Raw genomic sequence first — 13,463 nt, forward strand, 5'->3', positions numbered from 1 at the left:
GAAAAGGGCTATGGCCAGTGGAGCTGTGAAGAGCTCGGTTGTAGCTGTGCTGAACATAGGGGAGGCTCTCGTCCCATGTGCGTGGATGCTTTGAGTTATACATGCGCAGAATGTGCACAATCATCCTGTTGACAACCTCTGTCTGGCCATCAGTTTGAGGATGGAAGGCTGTGGACTTCGTGAGTTTGGTGTCCAGCATTGACCAGAGACTGGACCAAAATGTGCTGAGAAACCGACTGTCCCGATCTAAGATGATAGACTGTGGGATCCCAAAGTGCACCCACACTCGTTCAAAGAAGAGTTTAGCAGTGGCTTCTGCTATGATATTCTTCTTACAGGCCATCATAATGGCCATCTTTGAGAACCTGTCGACGACCACAAAAACACAGTCATTTCCATGCTTAGTGGAAGGAAGGCCTGACATGTAATCCATGGAGATGGATTCCCAAGGTCGACTAGGGGTAGGCAACGGGGTATAGAGGCCTTGCTTCTTAATGGTCGGTTTGGCAATGGCACAGGCAGTACATGATCGGATGTACTTCCCAACATCCTGTCGAAGATTCGGCCAATAGAAATAGTTTTGCAGTACTGCCACTGTTTTCTCGACCCCGAAATGCCCAGCAGCCCGACTGTAGTGTGCTTCCCAAATCATCTTGGCACGCTCGCTTGAAGGAACACAAAGGTGACCGAGGTGGCATAATAGGGCATCCTGGAGGTGAAAATCTGCAACCTGCTGACCCTCCAAGAGTGTCTGGTATGTGTGGCCGAATTCTGGGTCGCTTTTGTAGAGAAGTGGCCAATCAGAAGTCTCGTGCCCGCAAGAGTTGAGCACGGTGGTTAGCGCCATGATCGGTGGTCGACTGAGGCAATCTGCAACATTATTGGTGCTGCCCTTTTTATACTTGATATTCAAGTGAAACTGTTGCAGGTATGTAGACCACTTCTGATGGCGATCATTCTGCAATTTCCCTTGGGTCTGTATGAATTGCAGAGGTCGGTGGTCTGTGTGGATGACTGTTTCCTTCCCCAAAATGTAATGCTTCCATTGTCGGCAGGCCTGTACAATGGAATACATCTCTTTATCATAAGTGGGGTACTTCAGGACTGTGTCTGAAAGTGTTTCACTGTGATATGCCACTGGATGTCCATGTTGAGTAAGGACTGCCCCAATAGCATAGTCAGAGGCATCTGTCTCGACCTCAAATGGTTGTTGTAAATCTGGTAACGCGAGCACTGGTGCCGTGCAGAGGCGATCCTTCAACTCCCTGAATGCCTTCTGTTGAGATTCAGACCAAAAGAATTTTGCTTTCGCCCCGCCCTTGGTGACTTGACTCAAGGGCCAAGAAATATGAGAAAATCCCAACACAAACCTGCGGTAGAAGTTGGCAAGACCTAGAAAGCTGCGGAGCTCTATTAGAGTGGTTGGAGAGGGCCAATCCCGAATGACTTGGACCTTGGCTGGATCGACATGCACCCCTTGTTCATCAATGATGTATCCCAGATACTGGACCTCGGTCATGCCAAAAGTGCATTTCTCCAAATTGGCACATAGCTTGTGTTGCCGCAGTGTTTGGAGAACCTGTCGGATGTGGTGGAGGTGCTCTTCCCAACTCTGGCTGAAGATCAGAATGTCATCCAAGTATACTACTACAAAGGAGTTGGTGAATGGCCGCAAGATGTCATCCATTAGCCTCATAAAGGTTGCAGGAGCATTCGTCAATCCGAAAGGCATGACCAACCATTCGAAGAGGCCCTCCTTGGATTTGAAGGCAGTCTTCCACACATCTGAGGGTTCAATTGGTACCTGGTGATATCCTGACTTCAGATCGATCTTGCTGAAATATTTCGCCCCCTTTAGTTGGTCTAGGAGGTCATCAATCCGCGGGATCGGGTACCTATTACGGACAGTGATCTTGTTCAGCGCCCGATAGTCAATACAGAGTCTCCACGTCCCATCCTTCTTCTGTACCAACACTATCGGGCTCCCACAGGGCGAAGAACTCGGACGGATGTGACCTTTTTGTAGGAGCTCCTGAATCTGCCTCTTGATTTCATTGTTCTCCATAACGGAGCGCCGATAAATTGGTCCATTGGGTAGCGGCGCACCTGGGGTCAGATCAATGGAGTGCTTGACTTGACAGTGCAGAGGAACCCCTGCCGGGGAGGTGAAGATGTCTTTGTACTCCTCCACAATCTTGTCCATTTGTAGCTGCCGTGCAGAGGGACCTCGTTTGGAGGCCGCGGCCACTGTCTTCTTCTTCCCTTGAGGGCGTATCATCAGGAAAACAAATTTCCTGGTTTTGGAAATGATCTTACTGCATTGTTTTGCAGTAATCAAAGAGATGGCGGCAGGTGGTGGTACCTCTGGTATCCTGAACAACTTATTTCCCAATGTAATAATAACAGCACGGGGCCTTGATTCATACACAGCATGTCGCTTCCACAAGTACGGTTGTCCTAGTAATACATCACAAACTTCAAGGGGAGCAATGTCACACAATACCTCATCCGTGAAGGGCTTGATGTTGTATGGAAGGCGACACTGCTGGCTCACGCGAAGATCTCGCCCTTGGTAAAGCCACCCAATGGTGTATGGTTGTGGATGTGCTGTGGTCGGTAAGCCCAACCGCTTCACGACCTCTGCCGAAATGAGGTTCTTTTGACTCCCGCTATCAACAATGAACTGTATCGGGGAGCCCTTGACCCACATCTGGGAGTGGAAGAGACGCTCCTCCTCCTCTGGATCTTCAGGTTCATTTTTCTGGATCTTTACGGTAGCAACAGTGGCGCTGGGATCCGCATCAATGATCTGCTTCCCTTTTTCATACCCCTTATCGGGTTCTGACTCAGAGTCGGAACATGCATCTGATTCTGAAACCTTTAGCTCAGCCACCAGTGACTGTTTGGCCCGACACTCACTTGTGTTGTGAGTGGAGCTCTTATGGAACTCGCACCATTTTCCAGTGTCCTTTCTCGGCTTCGCGGCGTTGCTCTTTGCTTGCAGCTTCAGCTGGTTGTCTTGGGCTGTCCCGCCTTGGCTTTGTCCTTTGTTCTGTGGTTTAGGGGCACCTTTCCCCTGCTTTGGATTCGCAGATCCAAAGTCTCGCTTCTTTTGTTTAAACTTCTGCTCGACTTTGACGGCATACCGGTATGCTGCGCCGAGCGAGGGGATGTTTAGGAACTGTATTTCTTCCTGGATGTACTTGTGCAGGTAGCCACGGTATTTGAGTATCAAATGTTGCTCCGAATCCTTGATACCCAACTTTGTGCGAAGGGTATGGAAAAGATTGGTGAACTCCGGCACATCTTGGTCCCTTCCCTGCCGCAGCGTGGTCCACTTTATGTATTCATCCTCATAGCTTCCGACAGGGTAGTACTGCTCCTTGATGGCATCCCGGAACGAATCCCAGGTGGGTGCGGCTGAAAATAGTGAGCAAGTACTTTCATCCTTCTGCTCGCAGTAGGTTTCCCACCAGTCCTTGACGTGGGGGGCTGCTTTGAGAAGAGCAAAAACAATCTTTTCCCGACTCGAAAATTCATGAACAGAAAAATAACCCTCTAGCAGATTTAACCATTTATCTACGGCATCGGCGTCTATCTAACCCTCGAATATGGGGATTTCAAAATTAACTTGTACCTTAAAGGGTGTGGCGTTTCCAGAGGAGCTGCTGGAAGCCGATGCGCCGCTTCTGGGTAGCCGCTGAAGGATCTGCGCAAAGCTGTCCATCATCGCGTTCCGTTGTCGCTCGAGCGCTTCTTCGAGCAAGATTTTGATGGGATCTCCTGCCCGCTCGTCTTTCTTCTCGTCCGCCATGGGAGGCCGTCGGGATTTGCGAGGCTGGTCTTGCAAAGGTTCAACCAGTTCAAGCCCTAACTCCTTATATCCCGACCTTGTTGGGGACATGCAAAGAAAAACAGAGAAAAAGCAGACCGCTCTAATACCACTGATCCAGATTTAAGCAGGAACGCAACAAATTACAGAGATAACCATATACACAAAGATGCAGCGGAAATAATACTTCATTTCATTAATGGAAAATACTGACATATGCTTACAAACAGAAATGGCAATAAACTAGCTAGGGCGATGGTAGCTTATCTCTGAGAAGAGATGTGATGGCTACATGCCTCTGAACTGTTCTGAACTGTATTACAATGAGGCTCGAAGGCCTATTTATTGTTGAGAAACAATGGAAAACCCTTCACATACCGAAACCTAACCCTAGAAGATGAAACGCCAAATTGTGGGCCCCGTTTGGGTAAATTGGTACATCAATTTCCCGGGGTCGTAACTTTGGCATACGATCTCCGTTTGACGCGTACGATAGCTCGTTAGAAAGATCTCTCCGAGTACTACCACTTTGGGAGGCAACATAGGGCTCGATCGCCCCAGAATTCCAAAAAAACGTCGTTTAGGGCCTCAAAACGGCTCCGAAAGTTCAGGACCCGAAAAACTGCTAAAAATAGTAAACTGTGCTACAATTAAGGAAACTGAAAATGCTGAGAAAGACAATGGTGGGGTCCAGGTGGACCTGGCAGGTGGCCACCAATATCCACCTGGATCAAGATCAAAACACAATTTCTCATTATCAATCAAAAAGTGTCAACTACATCATAATAATAACAATCAAATGCATTTCATCTTAATGGCCTCATGGCTACAATAAAACTTTTAATTCTAATGATTCCCTTAGCTTTCTTATTTATACAAAAATGGAGCTACCAACAAATCTCTAGAAATTAGGGATACTTGGCTCCCTAACTCGAGTATAGATGGGTCTAACTCTTCCTTCACTTGAGTTGGCTTGGCTGCCAGTGAACTCAAGATGATGAGATAGAGTGGTAGATCTTCAACTGGTTTGAGGAGTTGAGGGAGACCACCTCCTATAATATTTGGGTTTCCATTTAGCTTTTGAAATGTTGCCATAAATGCAATAGCAAGTGTACTAGCTTTAAATGGATGAGATAAGGCACAAAAGTGTACATACTTGGTAAGTCTATCAACTACCACCATGATGACACTCTTTCCTTTGGACTTGGATAAACCTGTGATAAAATCCATTGAAACCTCCTCCCAACATTGACTTGGAATGGATAAATGTTGTAACAGATTCGGGGTCTTAATTGCCTCTACTTTATTTTGTTGGCAAACTAAACATTCCACCACAAAATTTTGAATATCATATTTAAGGCCATCCCAAAAAAATTCCTTCTGAACCCTGTGGTAATTCTTTAAAAACATTGAGTTCCCTTCTAAGGGAGAGGTGTGCAATTCCAGAAGAATCTTTTGTTTGAGTTGGGAATTCTTACAAAGGTATAAGCTATCATTTTTCCAGCTAAATGTATCAGATGTACTGGGATCTTTCTGCAACATTTGGATGAGTTCCCACACTTCTTCACCATTCTTCCATTCATACCTTGCTTTGGTTATCCAATCTGGTTGGATAAATATAGAAATGGCACAAATCAATGCTTCTACATCCTCATCCTTTCTTAAGAGTACATCCGCAACAACATTTTGCTTCCCTTTTTTGTAGATGATTTCAAAGTCATAACCCAACATCTTTGTGACCCATCTTTGCTTCTCTTTTGAAGATAATCTTTGTTCTAAAAAGTATTTAAGACAATCATGATCAGTTTTTATATTGAAGTGTCTTCCCATTAGGTAAGGTCATCATTTCTTAAGTTCATGTAGTATTTCCAACATTTCCTTCTTGTAAATAGTTTTTTGTAAATATTTTCCTTTGATTTGATGACTTTCAAAAACAATGTGTCTTCCCCCTTGCATTTAAACAACACTAATTCCATTTCCTGAGGCATTGCATTCCACAATAAATGTTTTTGTGAAGTCTGGCATAGCTAAGACCGGTACTTGGCACATTGCCTCTTTAAGATGTTCAAAGGCCTTAGTTGCTTCTGGAGTCTAAGAAAATGCATCTTTCTTCAATAATGTTGTTAGAGGTGTTCTATTCTCCCATAATTATTAACAAACTTGCGATAATACCTTTTCAACCTGAGAAATCCTTGTAGATGCTCTATGGATGTGGGGATTTTCCATTCCTTAATGGATCTGCCTTAGCACCCTCATGAGATAAAATATGACCCAGATATTCCACCTCTTATACTCCAAAGTAACATTTGGAGGTTTTTGCATATAATTGTTTCTCCTCCAATAGTTTGAGCACCCTATCAACATTTTGAACATGATCCTTCCAAGGCTTGTTGTAGATTAGTATATCATCAAAAAATACTAACAAAAATTAGGAAGGGTTTGAAAATGGAATTCATCTGTTATGAAACCAGCTCACAAAAAGATAGAAAAGATAGATCAATGCCTTATAATTCAGCCTCTTCGAGGGGGCAACCTCCTTTACATTACACAAATGAACAATTCTTGGATGATACAAATGAAAAGACCTCCTTTCTACATATAGGAGTCTAATAATGTAAGGGCACAATAATAACAATAGTGGGCTTCTATGGGGCACAATAGTAACAATATGGGCACTACATGGGTACATCAATATAATAAGGGGGTTGTACTAATAACAATAAGGGGTTACACTAGTATTATAGGGGCCTAACATGCCCCTCTCCTTCAAAAAGTGTTGTCCTCAACGCTTGAGTAGTTCTTGATGCTTCTATATAAAATTCTTGTCCTCCCATGTGGAATCTTCAGTGGGTAGTTTCTTCCACTTGATGAGATACTCTGAAATTGATCGATTTCGTAGTTGTCGGGTTTTTGTTTCTGTGACTGCTCCAGGTTCCAATATGATTTTTCCTTCCTCTTCAATTTCTAGCAATATTGTTTGAATTGGGATCTTTTGCAACTTTTGAATAAGTGGCCATACTTCTTTGTCCTTCTTCCATTCATCCCTTGCTTCATTTATCCAATCTGGTTGGATAATAGAAATAGCACAAAACAATGCTTCCACATCCTCATCCTTTCTTAAGAGTGCATCTGCAACAAAATTTTGCTTCCATTTTCTATAGATGATGTCAAAGTCATAACCCAACATATTTGTGACACATTTTTTCTGTTCTTCTAAAGATAATGGTTGTTCTAAAAAGTATTTAAGACTATCATGATCCATTTTTACCTTGAAGTGTCTTCCCATTCGGTAAGGTCGCCATATCTTAAGTGCATGTAATATTGCCAACATTTCCTTCTCATGAATAGCTTGCTTGAGATGTAGTAGTAAAAATACCCAATCACCTACATCAAAACATTTTTCACTACGATGTTGATCTACTTGTTGTTTCATTCGATTTTACACCAAAGTGGCGTTATCCTTTAAAAGTTGGAGAACTTGTTGTTGATGCTCGATGTGATCTTTCACTGCTTGAACCTTTTTCTTCTTGATATGTCCTTCTATATTTAGAGTTTGAGGAGTGGTAATTTGTTCCAGTCCTTTACAAGATATGGTCGGATTCATTTCATGATGCGATGTGATCTTTTACTTCTTGAACATTTTTCTTCTTGATATGTCCTTCTATCTTGATAGTTTGACTGGTAATTCCAACCAATGAATTACAAGATATGGTTGGATTCATTTCTTCTCTCTCGATGTGATCTTTCACTTCTTGCACCTTTTTCTTCTTGATATGTCCTTCTATCTTGAGAGTTTGAGGAGTGGTAATTCTTGCCAATTCTTTACAAGATATGGTCTGATTCATTTCTTCTTTCTCTGGGGTTGGGTCCTGGCGTATATCCTCTTCTTTTGATGTTTCTTGATCCTTTTCTTCCTCCTCTTCATACTCTATGTAAAATAATTTCTTCTCAGCACACTTATGACCTTTACTGCATTTGCTATCACAATTGTAACAAAGCCCTTCTTCTCTTTTTTCTTCCAATTGTTGTGGTGTAACCCTTGTAGGTTGTGGAAGGCTAGGAGAAACAACACTTCCATATTTATAGTTTTGAGGGGTAGACTTCCTAGTTGCCATAATTTTACTTTCCATTATGTAACAAAGCCCTTTTACTCTTTCCAATTGTTGTGGTGTTGCTCTAAAGAAGGTGTTGCTCTTTGTATCCTCATAATATGCTATCATTTCCTCCCTGAAAATTGACCACGTAACAAGTTGTTTACGAAAACAAAGCTCTTTATACAATAAAAATTGATCTGGTTATAAATATGAAGATACAATACATACCTTTTGTAATAGTGGTACACCATGTAGATCAAAATATTGCTCCATCTAAAGTATCCAATTTACCAGATCCTTGCCATCAAACTTCCTCATATCACCTTTTCTTGATTTTAGGTGCTCGATCTTGAAATGACTATAACCCTGTAATTTCGGTTCTTCCAATTTTGAAATTGTGATTTTCAGTAGCCCTCTGCGTCCTCTTTCCAATGCCACCAGTCTGATCGAATTTAGATTCTCTAAGAAAGATTTATGCACAATCTCCCAAGATGACCTAATTATATACCTTTTCAGAAGAGCGAACTTGTAGGAAGTTCCACGTGTCACTGTTTCAACCTTAGGATCTGTAAAATATACACAGGAAACTACAGTCCATCCTCGTTCTGTAACTTCTTACGAAATTTCAATGTGATCCTCAAAACAAATGTTATGACTATTTTTCCCAGGTCACCTGTTTGGAATGTAATTCAGGAGTCTGCAAAAATGCCAACTTCCATAGATCATATCTCCACAAATATAGCACGAAAATCTCTAAAATTTAAACTTGCGGTTCAGAACGTTTTTGGCCCAAATGGTTTTTTTTTGTGTCTGAAACGTAGCAGAAAAAAAGTTATAGTGAAAATGCCACGATGACCTGTTTGGAGCAGCGAAACCCTAGAATTCAAAGCTCTGATACCAAATGTTATGAAACCAGCTCACAAAAAGATAGAAAATATAGATCAACACCTTATAATTCAGCCTCTTCGAGGGGGAAACCTCCTTTACATTACACAAATGAAAAATTCTTGGATGATACAAATGAAAAGACCTCCTTTCTATATATAGGAGTCTAAGGGGTCATAATATAATCAGAGCCGACATAACAATAATAATGTAAGGGTACAATAATAACAATAGTGGGTTTCTATGGGGCACAATAGTAACAATATGGGCACCACATGGGTACATCAATATAATAAGGGGGTTGTACTAATAACAATAAGGGATTACACTAGTAATATAGGGGTCTAACATCATCAAACATTGAAATGTAGAAGGTGCATTGGTAAGGCCAAAAGGCATGACCAAAATTCATAATGACCCTCATGAGTTCTAAATGTTGTTTTCGGAATGTATTTAGTATTCATTCTTATTTGATGATATCCTGAACGAAGATCCAACTTGGTGAAATAAATTTCTCCATGTAATTCATCCAATAATTCATCAATGACAGGAATGAGAAATTTATCTTTAATAGTGAGCTTGTTGACCTCCCTATAATCTAGACACATGTGCCATGATCCATCCTTCTTGTGCACCAATACTACTGGAGAAGAGAATTAACTTTGACTAGGTTGAATTATGCCAGTCTCTATCATTTCTGCAACCATATGTTCAATTTCACTCTTTTGGGCATAGGGATATTTGTAAGGCCTAATGTTTGGAGGAACACTTCCTGGAATAAAATGAATAGCATGATCATGATCACGAATAGTCAGGATGCCTTTAGGAGTATCAAATACCTTGTAATGATTGTCCAAGAATTTTTGGAGATCTGGAGAAATAGATGATTTCAATGTTTGAACCGTTAGTGAACATAATTGTGCAATTATGCCTCGTTCTTTCTTTAGAAGTTTTGTCATGCCATTAGAGTTGATTATATTTCTCGGTTTCCCTGTGATACCCCTTAATTCAACATCCTTTCCTTCCCAAAAAAAAAATTCAAGAAAAGTCCTTGAAAATTAAAAGCTATCACACCCAAAAATTGTAACCATTGGACCCCTAGTACTACATCAACACCACCTATTATAATGGAAAGCATTGGACTATTCCATACATATTCTCCCATGGATAGCTTGATATTATGGCACTTTCCAGAGAAATATATGGTTCCTCAATTTGCAACCATGACTTGACACTTTAGTGCTAGATATAGGAAGCAATTCAATTCCTTGGATATCTTACAATGAATAAAATTATGGGTACTACCTGAATCAATCAACACTATTACCTTTTTCTTCTTCATGTGTCCTTCTATCTTGAGAGTTTGAGGAGTGGTAATTCCTACCAATGCATTATAATATATGGTCAAATTCATTTTTGCTTTCTCTGGGGTTGGTTCTTGATGTATATCCTCTTCTTTTGATGTTTCTTGTTCCTTTTCTTCTCTTCTTCAAAATCTATATAAAATAATTTCTTCTCAACACACTTATGACCTTTAGTGTGTTTTATATCACAACTGTAACAAAGCCCTTTTACTCTTTTTTCTTCCAATCGTTGTGGTGTCAACCTTGTAGGTTGTGGAAGGCTAGGAGCAACAACACTTCCATCTTTATAGTTCTGAGTGGTAGTCTTCCTTGTTGCCACAATTTTTCTTTCAATTTTTCTTGCTAACTGAAATGTCTTCTCTAATGAATTAGGTTCCCAAAGGTGAACCTCATGTTGGATGTTATCCTTTAAATTCCCTATGAAGACATCAATCCTATGCTCATCTGGAATATCATTTAACCTTATATTCAATTTTTGGAAGTCCTTAATGTGCTCCACCATTAAACCCTTTTGTTTGAGATTTATCAATTGGCTAAAGAAGGTGTTTCTCTTTGTATCCTCATAATGTTATATAATTTCCGCCGTAAGAATTGACCAAGTGACAATTTGTTTACGAGAGAAAACCCATTGATACCATACAAATTGTTTGGGTTCTAAATATAAAGTTGCAATGTTTACCTTTTGTGTGTTTTGCACATTATGGAGATTAAAATATTGCTCCATTTGTAGTATCCATGTTACGGAATCCTTGCCATTAAAATTCCTCATATCGATATTTGCAATATGGTGGGTCTTCAATCCAACGTTAGAGTCTATGAAATCATGATTAACATTTATTTTGTTCTCATCATGAGTTTCCTCTACTACCTTTTCACCATTAGGAAGACTTTCTTGTAGAAACTTTGTCAAACCTTCGTTCAAACCTTCCATGTCTTTCTTCAAATCTTCCATGTTTCCTTTCAATTTTTCTTCTATATCATCGATATTAGCTTATGTTTCTTTTTGTTAGAGCGAAATTTCTTGCACTTGGTCTCATAATTTTGATATGTCATGTTGCATTTCTTCCTCTTCTTCATGTGTCATAGTAGAGATTTCGAGTTGCTTACTAGGTTTTTCCATTTTATTTCTTTGTGGAATCAATTAATGATAATTATGCTTCACTATGCCCTTTGAATCACTTCAAACTAATTTTTTCAACAAAACTTATGCAAATTTTAAAAACTACACACCTTTTTTTCACTTTGTAGGAGCTCGATATTGAATATGTTGTGTCTCTGTAATTTCAGATCTCCAAGATCTGAAATTTCATCCTGTAGTATCCCTCTCAGAATTTTGTCCAACCTCACAATTCAAACCAATATTGGAGCCTTCAAGAAAGATTTATGCCCAATCTCCCACGATGATCTGATTATAGACTAGTTTAGTAGAAAGAACTTGTACAGAGTGCCACATGTCACCGTTTCAACCTTCAGCCCTGAAATTGCTCCACGACAAATTACAGTCTATGCAATATCATCCAAATTTTACATAATTCACATCTAATGCTTGAAACTAAAGTTATGATGATTTTGCCTAGGTCACATGTTTGAGACAGAGTTTTGGAGCCTGCAAAAACCCTAAATTTCCTGGATCATATCTCAGAAAATATAGAGAAACAAGATCTGAAGTTTTTACATGAATTTCACCAAAATTTTAGCTCCATGTGTTAAAAATTTAAGCTTTTGAAGCCTCATAGAAAACTTTTTATAGCTAAAATTCCAGGCTGAGCTATTTCAAGAAGCAAAACCCTAGAATCCCAAGCTCTGATACCAAATGTTATGCAACCAGATCACAAAATAGAAGAAGATATAGATAAACGACTTCAAAATTAGCCTCTTAGAGGGGGAAATCTCCTTTACACTACACAGATCACAAAGTATGATGGCTATGATCATTTTAGGATTCATACCAGATCACAAAGTATGATGGCTATGGTCATTTCATAGTCATCCAAGCATGGATCCACACTTTGTCATCAGTGGATGAGACTTCTTGATCATTGTACATGTATTATTGGCTTATATGTTGAGAATGGGTATGCCTCCCTTAGCATTGATATCATAATGATAATATATATTGTAGTAGATTATGATCTCGGTCGATTTGTTCTTGATTCAGACTTGTCGCAGGGTGAATCACTTTAGTCCTCATCCATTATTGTTGACTTTGTACTTTAGGGGGGAATCTGTTACAGGTCATTTTGTCACATCTACTCAAAATGCCTGAAAACCATATCAATCAACATTCTTGAACACTTTTTCATTATCCCTTTGCAAAGCCCTAAGCATCGCCTCTCCAAAAAATTCTGAATTTCTAGGTAAATCAACTCAAAAATAGTGTTTTTAGCCCCAACTCACCCTGCATGCCTGTCCACCTACAATGGTTGCAAGTTTCATAACTGAGCACCTGCACTGAACAACACAGGTTGCTCTACTTTGTAGGTGCAATAGTTTTATAATCTCAATAAAAATAAAAAATATTTTTGAATCTTCTCCTTCTAGAAGATTCTAAGGTGGTTTTAACCATTTACCATGGACAGAGATATTGAACTCCTATCTGATCCTACTCTAGTGGTATTATCTCTTATCCCTAGAGCTTATCCTCCTAGATTGGTAAATCCTAAACTACCACTTTTACCCTATAAATTTATGGCCTCCCATAAAGTCTAGGTTGACTTTTGGAGATTAATAGTGCCCTCATGCTACTTCCTTGAGTTTAAGGAAACATCATCCATTTATAAATTAGGGTTGAGTTTGGAAGTTTTATTTGTGGCAAGGAAAGACAAGGCAATTGGGGAGACATCTACAAAGTCAACATCTATAAATGGTTGTAACTCTCTCCTTTCTTTATTAATACAAAAAGCACTATATTTTCCTATACGTGTGTCATGTTGATGCTTATGTATTTCAATGCCATTCTAACTCATTGATTAGAGACATTAGTTTATGCTATTTGGAAAATCGTAGTTATCTTGCTTTTTTTAGTCATTCTTGCAGGTTCCATTTATCGCATGTGAAGCTAGATTTGGAGCTTAAAAGTAAAGAGAAGAGGAGGACTTACTACAAATTCTAGGTTTCTAGGTAGGTCTCTTTTCTGTATTCTAATATCTCTAAGTAAAAGATAGGCATTTTTTCCCTATGTTGTTCTAGATCAGAGCACTAGATCTAGGGAGTTAATTTTTCCCCGCAAAAGTGAATATTACACATAACAATCCTCTTACTACTACCTGAGAGACAAGAACTCATTCA

The sequence above is a fragment of the Pinus tabuliformis genome, chromosome 3_2 (assembly GCF_031772625.1).
Source record: "Pinus tabuliformis cultivar Carrire ecotype Pingquan chromosome 3_2, CPIR1, whole genome shotgun sequence".
NCBI classification, from domain to species: Eukaryota; Viridiplantae; Streptophyta; class Pinopsida; order Pinales; family Pinaceae; genus Pinus; species Pinus tabuliformis.